We start from the raw sequence: 15,594 nt of genomic DNA on the forward strand, positions 1-15,594 counted from the left end.
CATTTAAACTGAATTGTAGATATCCCAAACAGTATTTAGACTAGTAAGAGTGACATTGCAGACATCGCTAGTAAGTGTGGGTAGAGATTAGCAGAGGTGTACAGTACCTATGGTCGACTCTCGTGAGTGTTTTGTCATTAGATAATAAAGAGGGAAGGAGATAATAATGTCCGAGAAGGGTGCTAGCAAGCTAATGCTATCTAGCTCACTTAGAAACAAACAAAGAAAAATAGCACAAACATCATAAAAAGTAATAAAGAGTGCCAAAGCTTGATAGCTTGGCTTCTTAGAAGGAGTTGACAGAAACAGACATTGAGAACAACATCTCCTGCTGTAGAAAAACATAAACATAATAGACCCAAGCTGTTACAATATGCTGCCCTGTTTGAAACTTTCATTTAGCTCCCAGAGGAGCTAGCACTTGGCTAATACCTTTTTTCCATGACACACTGTCCTCTTAAGTGACTGTAAATACTGTGTCACGCTGTTGAAAGTACTCAAAACGGTCAAGCACGTCGATACACCCCAGTCCACAATAAAAAAATATTATATTTAATTTAGTAAGTAGAATAACATGTTTTACATCTTCAGTGTTTCCTGTGCTTTTTTTGAAGGTGGTTATACGTAAATCCAGGCCGTTTTGTAGTGGATATACACACTGAATGTAGCACCATAAGCAAATGGTTTTTATAATTTACTGCTTGAACTACCTTTTAAGCCTGAAATCCCCCAAGTGGGGGACCCAGAATTGCTCTTACCTTCGATGTTTATCCGTAAAAAGTTGATATTTACGGCGCTCTGTCTGTTCAGACGGACTTTCTGTGTTACACTCAAAGCACTCCCTGCGCCGGACATTAGGACCCTGGGGGAAGCATTACAACCTGCAGCAGTCACATGTCACGGTCACATGCCGGCGTTCTGCTGATTCTGATTGGCTGACAGTGCTGTCAATCGGAGATATAGGCAGCCTTGTGTACTGGGATATAGCTCAGTGCAGCCACCTTGTGTTCGTTTTTGGAATAGGAAATATATGGAAGTCTAATTGAAGTAGTTTTATACATGATAAAATACAACTGGCACTGATTATGTTGTGTGCCATGTTTATTGACTCTTCATCAGTAACACATGTACTGATATTAAACACATCTTAACAAGTTGTTCCCTTTACTATGACAGGCAGAGTATTCAAATAATTGTGCTTGCAGATATATATACTCATTTCATTATGAGTATGCAATTTTCAAGCAGAGACAAAATAGGCTTAGGGCTTAAAGTGAGTTAAAAGGCTATTTGTATAAGTTTACTTTGATGGTTTATTGTGAGAAAATATCAGTTTTTATTCACTGTTCCTTATAAGCAAAAAGATGAGATTTCAAATAATATTAGATTTCAGTAAGTAGGTGAATTTGACATTGACTTTTTGTCAACACGAATCTCACATCCACTGTCTGATGATCCAATACCACATTTAGCACCGGAAATTAATAAATAAATAAAAAACTGGTGTTTTTTTTATAACATATTCATCAATATATACATTTATATATTCTTAGCCCTCATTTACATCTCTTATATCTATATTAAGTGTCTTAAATGATTGCTCCCAGTGAGATTAATACACATAAATATGATATTTAATGCCTAAAATGAGTTTTAACCACTTGATGATGTGGTTTAGGTGGGATGATTTCCAAATCTGACCGAGGATCTTTTCTGTATAAAGTCTGCATGTGTTTTCTACAGGTACATAATCTTCCAACCACTGTCCAGCTCCATGTAAATGGGCATTAAGTGAATATAAGACTCTAAAACTGAGGTGATTGTTTGTCTCTGTATCTTGGGCGGGCGACCTTTCCAGGGTGTAACCTGCGTCTCGTCCAGTGTGAGCTGGAATTGTTGGCTCCAGTTTCCACCACCTCTTTCTGAGAATTTTTCTTTCTTTTTTTTTTTTGAAAGGAGCGAGAATAACACAAGTAAAGAAATAAACAAAGCAAGTGTAAGAGAAGAAAGTGTTAGATTCAGAGCGAGGTGGGGAAAGACCAACAACAAGTGGGAAACCTCCAGTAAATGTCAGGAGCGCAAACGTGTGACGTCAGTCATGGAAGGTGACACCTCTGTACCAGGGAGACTTTCCACTACACACACACACACACACACACACACACGTATTTGGGCTTCTGTGTGTTTGTTGGACAGGTTGAGGTGTGTGCGTGTGTGTGTGTGTTGTGTGAGCAGATTTCCAGAAAAGACATGGTGACTACAGTATGTTTGTGGTGTAGGGCGGGAGCATAGGTGGTGACATGGGTGTGTGAGGGGTGGAGATGGCTGTGTGTGTGTGGGTGTGGTATGTCAGAGTGTGTGTTTATGTGCTGGTGGCATGCAGCAGCAGCAGCAGCAGCAGCCGCTGTCGTCATCTGCACGTGGAGTGAGAGTGATGTCATGGCTATTTTTACAACACTGTACGTGTTCTGTGTCTCGTGTAGATTTGCAGTGTCACCTCTCTTAAAAGGCCAGTGCGTAAAATGAAGGTGGAATTAAATGTAATACAAAATAAATCTGTTATACTGGTAGTTTTTATGACCACAGAATTAATGGACATAATGATAACTTGAGGCCTACATGCAGCTTCACCAGTAGATGTCGCTAAAACCTACACACTGTACCTTAAAGGGAAGGTTGACATCAATTTAAGTGCATACATTGACAATTGAGAGGAGAAATGTGTCATATATTTGATAGATTTTACATTACATGTGTTTTTCACTCAAGAATTTTGCTGCATGTTGGAAGACATTCACAAAAGTTCCGTCAGGCCCGTAAAACTTGCAACTACAAATTAATCTCAAATTTACACCCACACAAATACAGCCGAATTAAACAAATTGGACATAACGTTGTGGCATCGCGATCATGCGGTCGAAAATTCACCATGCAGGAAGAAAATTATGTTGGGATAGACATTATGTGGTGCCCCGGCCTCCCTTGTTGTGCTGGCATGACACCTCCAATCAGCTGCCTGTAAAGCTGTCAGTGTGGGAACCACAGATGCCCCGTTAAAACGCCACACATCAGCCTACTGCTCGTGTTCCTGCTAAATGTTGTGCGGTCGCAGTCGAGAATAAAAAAGTTAAGAGGGGATTAAGGGATGAAGTGGGAGGAGAGGACAAGAGGAAGACGTGATAATAACGTTGCTACAAAGCCACAAACTTTTTTTGGGGTCGGTTCGTTGTGCTCGTTGTTTACCGCAGAGTGCTAAAAGAAAAAGAAAAACATGCACCACAATATGAGGTCATTACCGTTGGTTTCGATCATGCAACTCTGGCAGGTCATATATTTTTTTTTCCTCAGTGTATAATTGTGTCTGCCTGCAGCTAATTATTTGTGTAAACCTGGGCAGGCTACTGCTGCTGCCTTTTATTGGATGTATTAGTTATTTTAAATGGCGTTGAGCACAGCGGGAGAACAGTAACAGGCCGTTAAAAAAGACTGACACTTGTGTGTGTATATACGTGTGTGTGTTTGTGATGGTGTGGTATTGGAAACATGCAAAAGTAAAGGTACAGATATTGGATGAAACACACTTGCTTACATGGATAATGTGTAAAAAAAATACATATATGTATGTATCTATCTATATATATATATATATATATATATATATATATATATATATATATATATAGATACATATATGTTGGATGAAACACACTTGCTTACATGGATAATGTGTAAAAATATACATATATATGTATATATATATACATATATACTGTACATATATATGTAAATATCTCACGTTGGGAAAAAAAGCATTTTGTATGTACTCAATATGTAAAAACATGTACACATGTAAAAATCGCATTAAAATCAGCCCCCGCGAGAGGCCGGAGATCTGTTGGTTTTCACGTCGTGGTTTGGTGCAGAACAGAGGTGAAGTCAGATAGACAGTGTGCAGGCCCGTGCAGAGCAGAACCACAGAGCAGAGCTGCTCTGCCAGCCAGACTCGGCCTGCAGCTCAGTCCTGGCCTCGGCCGCCAGCAGCACTGAGAGAGAGAGAAACGCTGAGCTGTCGCATTTCATGTCGATTTCACATGCTTAGCTCCAACATTAGCATGTGGGTATCGCCACCACCAAACCGGGCGCCACAGTGAGGTTCTTGAATAATACGATCAAGTATCTTCCTGCCTCTTCAACATCTGTCATCACCAATCGTTTGGGGGCGATCAGAGAAAATAGGCGAAGATTTACCCGTCGCTCGTACGTTCGTACGTACCCTCACCTATGGTCATGAGCTTTGGGTAATGAGCGTAAGAACAACATCTACAATACAGGTGGCCAAAATGAGTTTCCTCCGCAGGGTAGCCTTAAAGATAGGGTGAGGAGTTTGGAGGGGCTCTGGTGAACCACTTCTCCACATTGGGAGGAGCCACCTCAAGTGGTCCGGGTATCTGGTTAGGATGCCTCCTGGAAGGCTCCCTAGGGCGGTGTTTCTGGCATGTCCTTCCAGGAGGAGACCTCAGGGCCGACCCAGGACAGGCTGAAGGGATTTTATTTCTGGGCTGGCCTGGGAACACCTTGGGATCCCCCAGAGGAACTTGCAGAAGTGGCTGGGCAGATGATGGTGTGGGTTTCCTTGCTAAGAATGACGAAGATATACAGAAGACAGGAATGGAACAGACAAATCCTCTTTCTGTTTTTCACCTCTGTGATTATAAATGTCTTACAGTAAAGCAACACAGACAGACAGACAGACAGACAGACAGACGACTTTATTGATCCCTTTGGGAGGTTCCCTCGGGGAAATTAAATTAACACTAGATGATACAAGTGTTAGCCATTACTCTAAAGTCAAAACTGTGCCATCAATTAAATGAATGTAGGCCAAACCCTGGAGGGACTCAGCCTAACCACAGTAACGTCTTGAAGTCCCAACTAATAATAACGTCTCCAGCTCTAATCACTTCCTGAACAGAGAATGTCAACTGTTATCTTAAACCTAAACCATATGGTTCCACGATTTAATGGGATCAATCGATCCTAAGTTTAAACATGGAGCTAAATCCCAGATCAAGTGTACTGTAAACTGCGCTTTGTTTCGTATGATCGTGATGTTTATTTTTCTATGGTCTGTCGTTGATATAGTGCAAATGGAACGGCCATTATATATATATAAGTGAAATTTCAGACTTGACCGTCTAACAATAAGGTATCGTCAAACTCAATCAGTCAATCAATAACTCTACAGAAGGTTTGTCCCATGATGTGCAACCACTTTGCCAAGTCAGCTGTGCCAGGCCGTACACTGTAAACACACATTTGCTCAAGGAACAGGCAGAAACATTCCGTCAGTGTCGGCGAGAGTGCATTTTTTAAGGCTGTTATTTCTATGGGACCATAGACCAGACATTCTCAAACTTCATGAATCTTCTCCGATTTAGCAAGATATCAGGCGTGGTGAGTTTTTCAACTAACTAAGTTTCCATCTAAGGTTTCCAGAGAGAAGCTACCTTTGTGAGGAGAAGATTAGAGAGGAATCTAAGGAACCATTTGCGTCCAACTTCTCTCAAATGCCTGCAGGAAGATTTTCAGCATTTTCAGGGCCATCTTTCCTCTTTCACTGGCCGGTTGCATAAATTTCATTAGAATGAACTTTGAGCCAAAGTTTCTCTATCTCTTCCAATACATACCCATGTCCATTCCAAAATATTCTTTTCCACAAACTTGATTTAGCATTATCTCTGATTTCATTTGGAACCTTAAGAGCCCTAAGATGTGGAAAGAGACATTGCAATAACAAAACATTTTTTAGGTGGTATGAGCCTGACCATCTCCTTCTCTACTCTGGACCAAATATAAATCTCGGACAAAGGGAATCGTTATCAAGTGATGCACGATGACAGGTTGGTCTTCCACTCGCTTCTTCCTCAACTACACCTCTAATCTTAATATAATCTCCTCTGGTTTCCAAAAAAACCAAAACAAAATGGTGCTGAACAAACTGTGAAATGTGAGGCTTCAAATCAGCAGTTCCCAAACCACCTGTGAGCTCATAAAGGTTTGATGAAAATCCGAGTATCTGTTCACGTTTTACTTGTTTATTTCCCGCGGTCGCGCAGATGTTGCTATAGGCAGTTAATCACCGAGGTGTCTCTCAAAGAGGATGTGGCCTCGCAGACGGAGATAAACAGGTTCCACAGATTTAACCGCTACATTCAACTCGAGGCAAGTCACTTCTGGGCATCGCGCCATCTCAGTTGAGGATGGAAGTGAAGATGGATGGGGAGAAGCTTGCAGCCAAGCCTTTACTGCCTGCAGGAGACATAATCAGAGCTCCTGCTCCCCAATTACTTTGTGTTTTTACTGCGTGGAGGCAGAGCTGAGCGGTAACAGCCTCAGACACACATCAGAGGAGATGAGGTGAGCACTTCTGGAAGCAGAGCTGTGTTTCTACTGAACCGTTCTGGCTCAAACACAGGGTTTTTTTGGGGGGGCAGATGTTAGCAGACGGTGCCCGGTCAGGAGCGTGAAGTGGCTGCGATGCCACCGCCGACATGACACGAAGGAACAAATGGCGGAAATGAAGAGGCGGCTGTTTTCAAGTTTGCAGTCTCAGAAGTGGCAGAAGGACAGAAGATGTGTCGCAGTGGATCTGGAGCCAAACAGACAAGTGCTGGTTCAAATGTATTCAGAAGAATTGAGGAGTTGCTCTGACCTTATCTCAGTGTTTGCAGGCTAATGGGACCTGAAAACCCATAATTCATCTCAACATTTTGACCATCAAGAGCATTTTTATTTGGTCAGATGTTTTGTCTGGAGAATATCACGATGTCTTGAAGCAATTTGATGAGAAACACGATATTTATGATGAAGGAGAGTTGTACAATTAGACCAAAACATGGAAGGAAAGTTCATTTCAATGGACCAAACACATTTTTTACACTTCCCATAATAACACAGGGCATCAGTATTTGGAGTTTTTCCCCTTTGTTTTGTCTTGGAGTTTGGTGGAAAGGGCACAGAGTTCACTCACGGACGATGACATGAAGGAGAACGTTTGGCGCTCTTCACCACACGCTTGCTTCTACCGTAGTCAGACGTGATAGTGGTGAGAAACCTAAAGAACGTACAAGGTACCAGGTAGTAGCACAACTCGGTGAACCCTGAGCACGGGCCACAACAAAGAGACAAAAGGGAAACTAAGTCAGAAGCGAAAATGAGTGCATGTCAGTCAGTCATGATGGTTTTTCACACACACACACACATTGATACGCACAGTAGAGCCAGAGCAATAACGCTGTCAGCATCAGCAGTGAGACGTCTACCATCGCAGTCCGGCCGCAGTCTGTCCACCACTTTGTCATATAAAATTTTACAACACAGCTCACTGGCACACGCTGGGGTGTGGATGGATTCTGGAGTGTGTGTGTGTACTTGAACATGCAATAAAAGGGGGGTCTTAATCGAAACCATTTCGACCTTTGTCTGCCAAGAATGTGCACACTGACAGTATTATTGGGCCGTTCAGGACAGCTGTGGATGCTGAGCGATGCACTCACTGGGCTGGAGGTGCCGAAGGACGAGGCGTTGGCCTCGGTGAAAGGCCTGCACTGCTCTCGTGGAGCCGCATGTCCACGAACACGATGCCACATCGCTGCCGCGGCTGATTCTGTGGCTCCGAGTGTGTGTTTGACAGGTCACGTATTCTTTTCCTCAACTCTTTGTCCTAAAATCCAACGTTTCTCTTCTTCCTCTTTGGTAGGAATGCGTGCAGACTTGTACCGCCACCTGATGGTGAAGTGGGATACTACAGGACTACGAGTATGCCAGGGTCCGGGATCTTCGGCGTGCAATAGGATGCGCACTTTGGTGCACGCGGCATGTGCATGGCAGAGGACTTTAACCGTTGGGCCACTGGCTCGGTAGACCCAACAACAGGTAGCGTGGCCGAGCGGTCTAAGGCGCTGGATTAAGGCTCCAGTCTCTTCGGAGGCGTGGGTTCGAATCCCACCGCTGCCAGTAAATTTTGAACTTCAAAAACAACTAATTCCGATTGGAAAGGTGTAAATGACCCTGACGAGCAAGTATACCAAGATCTGCGATATAGGACGCGTTCTGCCACGCACAATGCGTGTACCAGTGCCTTTACACTGCTGTAGAAACATGGCAGTGCAAGATGGTGGCCACCTTAAGTACAAAGACTTATTCTAAGGCTAATTTTTCAGTTTTAAAGATGTTATACACTTACTTACAAGACGTATATTCCATTTTTTACCAATAAAACCCTCCCAAATGTCACACACTGCACCTTTAAATCTGTAAAATTGACCTCAAGTAGACAAGATTGAAGGCGTTACGGCCACACGTTCAATTTAAAAGTGTGTATTTTTCCCTCGTGAATGAGGTTACACAATGTTACATAAAACTCACGCATCCTCGACCCCCATTACTCACCGAAGAGCTGATTAACGCAAAAAGGAAACATTCAACGTTATTGAAATCAATCTTGTGTTTAAAAAGGGGGACGGGGAAAGCGGCGCATGATGTCACAATCAATTAACGCGGCCGCAATTAAAGTTTACACTTCGAGCACGCTACGATAACACGAAAAACACATGTTTTCAGCGTGATTAATTGCAGTTAATTAGATGTTAAAGCCAGTAAAATATCAGTGTGTGTGTGTGTGTGTGTTTTATGGAGAGCGAGTTGAATCCCGCGGGACGAACTTGACCACAACGTACTGAGGAATAATAAGTAGCCAATCAAAAAGCAAGATTGTTCCAGTTCTGCGTGAATTAGTGTGAACGCTACAGGCAAAGAGAGAAGTCGCTTGAAAGACCTCATTCAGAAACCAATAAAAAAAAAAAAAAACACTTATGCCAACTCTGCATTGTCAGAAGTTGATAATTTAGTTTGTCATCCTTTTAATATTCTCGCTCTGAGGCCCTAATCATTGTAAAAACACACACACACACACAAAGACACACGTTATCAGAGTGTACACACTCAGGAAACAGTGGCGGCACACGCTCCCGCCGCCGAACACTAATTGCGTGTGTCGTTTCCCTTATAAAGACGCAGTTTGCTCATGACCCTTATGAAAATGTTATGGTAGAGAGTCTGGATTAGGTGTCAGCGTGAGGGCGGCACAGCTACTGAACAGTGGGGGAGGCTGATGAGTTTATTGAATGGACCGTATATATATATATATATATATATATATATATATATATATATACACATATATATATATATACATATATATATATATATATATATATACATCTTTATTGTGTCAGCATGTCTCACTTCATTTATCAGTTTGAAATTAAAGAAAATAATCTTTAAACCAACGTCTTCATCAGTCTGAGTGAAATGTCACCGTGCTGCAACTACACAAAACTATAATATAAACCAGGGGTGTCAAACATACAGCCCGCGGGGCCAGAAGCGGCCCACCAGACGGTCCAATGCACTATGATCTGTACGTTGTATGCGTCATTAAATGTAAAAACAAAGGGAGTTCTTGTTGTTTAAAAGGTTCTTGTGCTATGATTTTACTGGTCCGGCACACTTGAGATGAAACTTCACTGTATGAGAGCCCTGAAGTAAAAATAATGAGTTTGACACCCCTAATATAAACTATATATAAACAAAGAAGAAGGAAGACATGGAAGAGAGTGAGAGATATCGGAAAAGCCTTTTTGGTACGTGAAGGCCACCATAGTTCCCTTTCGAAAAGTAGAGGGATGTTAAGAGATAAAGATAAACATTATAGATTAGATTGAACCAGGGACTGGGAAATATGAATCAATGCTTTTTTAACAATAACGATGTTGTTATTTTTTTACTAAAGGAGGTTTTTGTGACCTCACATCGCAGTAATCTGTTATTTAAAAGTATTAAACTGACAACATTTTCTGTTACCCGACGAAACAACTGCGCTCTCTCTCTCTCTCTCTCTCTCAGTGTCATTCGAGACCCCGATACACTCCGCAAATTAAGAGCCTTTGTCTCCACCATGCACTAATAATTATCTCTCCGCAGTGCCTCCACTGTTCGCCCGGCGGCCCTGTCAGCCAGCAGTCCACATGGTGGGGATGTGCAGTCACAAATTTCCCCGGCTCCCCCCGTTTTTTTTTTTGTTTTTTTTGTTGCTTCTGTGACTGTTTAAGACCCTGGAGGAAAAAGCCTGGACGAACCAGCCAGACTATCAGACTCCACCAGCTGAGACCCTCCCTCCCCTCCCTCCACCACCTACACCCACATCATTTCCCCCCCCTCCACATGAGTCAAAGAGCCCTTCTTCTCCATGCCAGCTGACTGCAGGAGGAAAGAGAAGGAGAGCGGCCTCTCGTTTTGCAGACGGGGTGGAAGTGATCCGAGGGGAGCGTTTGACCCTCTGACCTTTGATCACATCAGCTGTGCCCCGACCGGTTTGGCCGATCGGACCTGCGCCCAAACGAGCGCTGGTGCTTCTACTGGTTTTAATTACACCGCCGTCTCATTTGCTTCACATTAAGAGGGTCGTACACGGTTTCATCTGTGGGCGTGTTTGCCTTGACAATGCTCAGGATCTGTGGAGCGCGATTGATCAATTTAACTACTGCAACAAAGCCAGACTTTTATTTTGAAATAGTCACAGGAAAGGGACGTTTATCAGTGAGTGTACACGTCACAGCTCTAGAATTTTTTTTTTGTTATTTTTACAGCATTTTTACTTTTGGGCAGGCCCCAGAAAAGCAGACAGGGAACTTGGCTTGCAACATAAGGGTTGCTAGTTTGAATCCCTGCAGGTCAAGGAGCTGGGGTTCCCCTGAGAAAGCTGGACAGTCTAAATTGACCCCAGCCACAACGAGGCCTTATGGAGTGTACTGTATCATAACTCCTAGGCTGTTATCTGCGATATCTAGAAATTCAAAAACTATGGACGTCCTGGATGTGACCCCGCCTTTCGCCCTGTGATTGGCACAGCACCCTCATGTGGTAGATGGATGGATGGATACCAAAAAGCAGAAAAATAGAGCTTCCTTGCCAATAGATCCTTGCCATCACTGATGGGTTCAATGTCTTTTCAACCTTTTATTTATGGCCCTTAAATTTATGTCAGTGTGTTACGTAGACGTAGAGCGTTGCTTTTCCACTGGAACTGCAAACAGCGCCTCACCTGAGCTACATCTGCGTCCATTTGCCGCAGGTGACACCACTCCCACTTCCGGCGTAAACGAAGCGCGCCATAAAAACACAGAGAAAGGAACTTTGGAACGTTCGTGCTGTGAGGCACCGGTGTTAACCGTCACTGTGGTGCAAAGATGCTGCGAAATAAAAACATTTTCCTCCTCCTCCTCCTCCTCAACAACACGAGAATGTCCACGTCTCCGTCTCACATCATGCTACGCCTGACACACAAACGAACACACGCGCATTTTGACGCGTTAAAGACGAGAGCCACCTGATTTATCAACACACACGTGAACACTGCATGCACACACACACACACACACGCACATTAAATGAGACAAGGTTTCCTGCTGGTTTCCTCTGCTCGGGCAGCACAGAGCGTCCTCACAGTCCTTCGCTTGAACAAGCAGCACCGTTTCTAATAAGGCAGAAAAATAAATATGGAAAGTGAAATTACACTCTGACTCATGTTGCCGTGAGTGTTGACTGGACACAATAACAAGTCATTCGCGACCAGCGGTCTCACAAAAGACGCGAGCAAAAATAATGATTTTAAAACACTTAAAAAAAAAAAGACGAGACAGACAGAAAGAGACATTTAGTTTGGAGGACGGGGGGAATGTGGTACGTGTTTGGAGGGAAAGGGATGTTGGACGTTTGACTCGTGAAACTTCAGAACAGGATGCATCAGGGATGTGTCAAAGTTGACACTGGTGGAGTAGCTGGCACGCTCGCGGCATGTAGTAGCACAAGGACACACACACTCACATTTACAGACACACACACAGAGGGACACACAGTCTGCGCCGAGACGGGCAGGCGTCCATCACTCGCGCCGCTCCTCGCCTCGCCTCGCCAGCGTTGGCAAATTAGCAGGAATTTTTCAGGGAGGGGCAATTGTTTTCCCTTTAAGACTGGGGGGGAAGTCTCTCTCCGCTTCTCGCTCCAGCGTGAAAATTGTGTGAACGGCAGTGAATGGGGGCCTTCATGAGCGGCGAGGTGGCTGTGGTCTCTGCTGCCACGCTGCCAGCCACGCGTCCTCCTCCTCCTCCTCATCCTCCTCCTCCTCCTCCTCGCCTTGAGGTAAAACTCTGAGGGTCTCAGCGGAGAGCAATCTACAAATGACGCAGAATGACTTCATTCAAGTGACTCCAAACTACCGGATGGCCACATATGAGAGTGCAAAGGTGCGGTTGTTGAAAGGTCAATGAAATGTGCTGGAAATCACACACTCTGTCGGGTAATCAGAAGTCGGTATCACCCAAATTAAAACCCATTTTTTGGTCAACCTGTGACCTCTGAACTTCTGTGACTATCACTGCAGGAGCGAGTGTCCTCGGGCCAGTTAGCGGAGAGACCAGTTCATAACGTTCCCAACATAAACGTGCCAAAGACTCAACGGTATCACAAAAAGAAACCTTGGTTTTATCCATAGACACTGTGAGAATACAAACACAAACCTACAACTGAGGTTTGCAAATGAAGTTTTTACTTGTCACTCCCACAGAAGCTCAGCTTCTCTGGTGCTTAGCTTCTGCGTGATGATTGGAGGACCTGTCTGAAAGGCGGAGCCAGTTTTTGACTGATAGCGCTGCAGAAACATGTGTGGATTTTCGATCGTTATCGATGTAGTCCATTTTAGTTTATACATATACACTGTAAATAAAAACACTATTATGGCGTTTGAGTATTACATAATTAGTATTTTTTGTTTGCTATCAGTTAGTCTGAAATATGTGTATACGCAGTGCCACGCAGTGTATTGCTCCAAACCTCTGGGTCATAATTCCTTCCACGATGCATGACAGAAAAAACAAGCTCCGTGCTCACTTTTCATACTTTTGAGTGACGACAATTTCCAAAATATAAGCAAAGAAAACAGGGACACAATCACACAGGAATCACTGACTCAGCATTCCCAACTTGAGCCACGACATCTTTAAATAAATATTTTGCGCACTCCGTCTCAGTGAACCTCCCATATATATGCTTCATTTAGCTTCATACTCACAATGGTACGCACATCCACACCTGGCAGTGCCTTGCTTAAGGGCAAATCCCACACACACACACACACGTACAGCATTCGTAGTGAAGACACTCGCAGACATAGAACATTCTTTAACCAACTAAAGTCTTAAATCACAGAACGTGAGGATGAGTCTAATTGTCCTCACTTCCGCAAAACGTCCCCGCAGCTGTCTCTGCAGCTGTCCTCCGCTCACAGCAACTCACGTTTGACATTTCTATTAATCACGTCTTCACCGACTCTTCCTCTCTCTGCAGTTTTCCCGTAAGTTTCGCGTGCGTCGACTGTCATGTTGTCTGTGGCGACCGTCCCCCGACTGACAGCTTTGTTTACGCGCGAGTCTCTGAGGCGTCTAACGAGCGAAAGACTTTACGGAACGGGAGATTTATGGGTATTTTCATATTTACCCGGAGTCAGCGCCGCACATGTGGCAACGGTGAGTAAAGCAGGTGGATGAGGGTGTGTGTGTGTGTGTGTGTGTGTGTGAGAGAGACAAACAAAAATTCAGAAGAGACAGGACAACGATGTGAAACACATCTGGTCCACTGTTTATTTGGTGTCATCTCGGTGTGTGTGTGTGTGTGTGTGTGTGTGTGCGAGCACTTGAGCCCAATAAACATGGGCATGTGTGTGTCCACAGCACTGTCATCTATCTCCACACACAAGTGTGTGTGTGTGTGTGTGTGTGTGTGAATCACAGCGGTGTGTGTGCGCGTGTCTCAGACACTTTTAAAAACACATGCCCTGCCCTCGCTTCCAGGAACAGAAGCTGCAAAAGCAAACACGCCGCTTGTTTCTCAGCCTTCACACGTGACGACGCGACCGGGCGCACGTGTCCAACACAGCGTCCGTCTTGTTTGACCAGATTACGTCACTGTTGGCTCTTTGATTATTCAGATTTTAATCTTCTCCTTCTTCTTACGGCTGTAGGCGCAATTTAGTCGCGTCTATCGCGCTAATCGTTCCCATCGCGTCACAGAATATTCAAGCGTCATATCGTGTCCAGTGTGAACACAGCATAAGAGGTCGCCACCGTTTATCATCTCCCTCCATCTTGTGTCCTCTTCTGTTAAATCAACTGTCCTCATGTCCTCCTTCACAACATCCATGAACCTTCTCTGTCGTCTTCCTCTCTCTTACTTTATCTCAAAACCTTTCAACCTGAGCTGTCCCTGGAATACGTCCAACTTGTCCATCCAGGTCACGAAACATCTCAGCATCTCCAGCTCCGCCCTCCTGTGCCACTGTCTCCGAGCCAATGTATTCCTCTTTTCACTGTTCAACTTAGCATAGAAACACAAGTAGAATCCAGAAAGTATAAACCAGCCCCAGACAGAAATATCTGGCTTCTACCACATGATTAAATTTGAAATTTGCTTCTTGTAACAGGAAACTGGTTTAAAACGACCACTGTTCAACCCAGAGCTGTCATTCTCCCTTCAAAGGTTAATTTGGTGGTGGGATCACGAGCAACATGGACGGAACAGCGGTGATATAAAACAGTTGGGTATATATTCCTGGTTTTCAAAAAAAAACAGCCCGACTATTTCTAGTAAGCTGTCAACTTACAGTCGGTGTCTCTACTTTTGTCCCCTCACGTTGGATCCCTCACGGCAAACTACTAACAACTACTAAAAGAAAATGTAAACATGTAGTTTCCACTTTACGAAAACTGACTGGACGTAAAAGCCTGACTACACCGCTTAATCGGACTATTGTCTTCATCAGCGTATACAAGCAGTACTGGGGAATCAACAGTGTTCCTACACCTTGGGTGCCATCAAATTCAAGGACTTTTCAAGGAATTTCCAGGACCAGTTTACATTTCTACTCAAGTCACTCACTTTCAAGGGCCTTGAATATTTTTGTTATTCAAATTCACAAACTTTCAAAGATTTCAAGGACCGATTCAACGATGTGTGTCCGCTCCCACTCGCTAGGGGTGGGCCGAAACAGTCCCTTTTAGCTAGTTAGCATTAGGTGGTTTCCAGTTTAGCGTGCGGCTAAACTAGTTGTTAGCATGTTGACCAACATGTGTCAAGTCTTACTACAACTTAAAAAAGATCTCGTTCAAATGTGTCGCTTTCACCATGTCTTACTTGACTTTAGTTAGCTTTAAGTGCTAACTATGGAAGTTCAAATGACTGACTGAGCTTTTTTTTTTTTTACCACCAAAATCTAAATCTAAAAAGATTTCAGTTGATCACCAATATGGTTATGTTGTAAAACCATGACTCATAATAATATTTTCTCTTTAATGCAAATGTAATGAGCTAAAATAAAAATTGATCATTTTAAAATAGAGTCTGTCTGATTCGTGGCTGCAGGTGTTTCTCTGTGACCCACTTCACCAGGACTCAAGTGTGGCAGCTGCTGCAGCAGAGAGA

General features: G+C 43.7%; 1 non-coding gene across 1 annotated transcript; it reads left to right on the forward strand.

The window, feature by feature from the left end:
- The first annotated feature begins 7,934 nt into the window (after nt 1–7,934).
- On the forward strand, nt 7,935–8,016 carry trnal-aag. The gene has a single exon. It is a non-coding gene; the product is annotated as a tRNA-Leu (tRNA).
- The last annotated feature ends 7,578 nt before the right edge of the window (nt 8,017–15,594 follow it).

The sequence above is a fragment of the Solea senegalensis genome, linkage group LG18, assembly GCF_019176455.1.
Source record: "Solea senegalensis isolate Sse05_10M linkage group LG18, IFAPA_SoseM_1, whole genome shotgun sequence".
Classification (NCBI taxonomy): domain Eukaryota; kingdom Metazoa; phylum Chordata; class Actinopteri; order Pleuronectiformes; family Soleidae; genus Solea; species Solea senegalensis.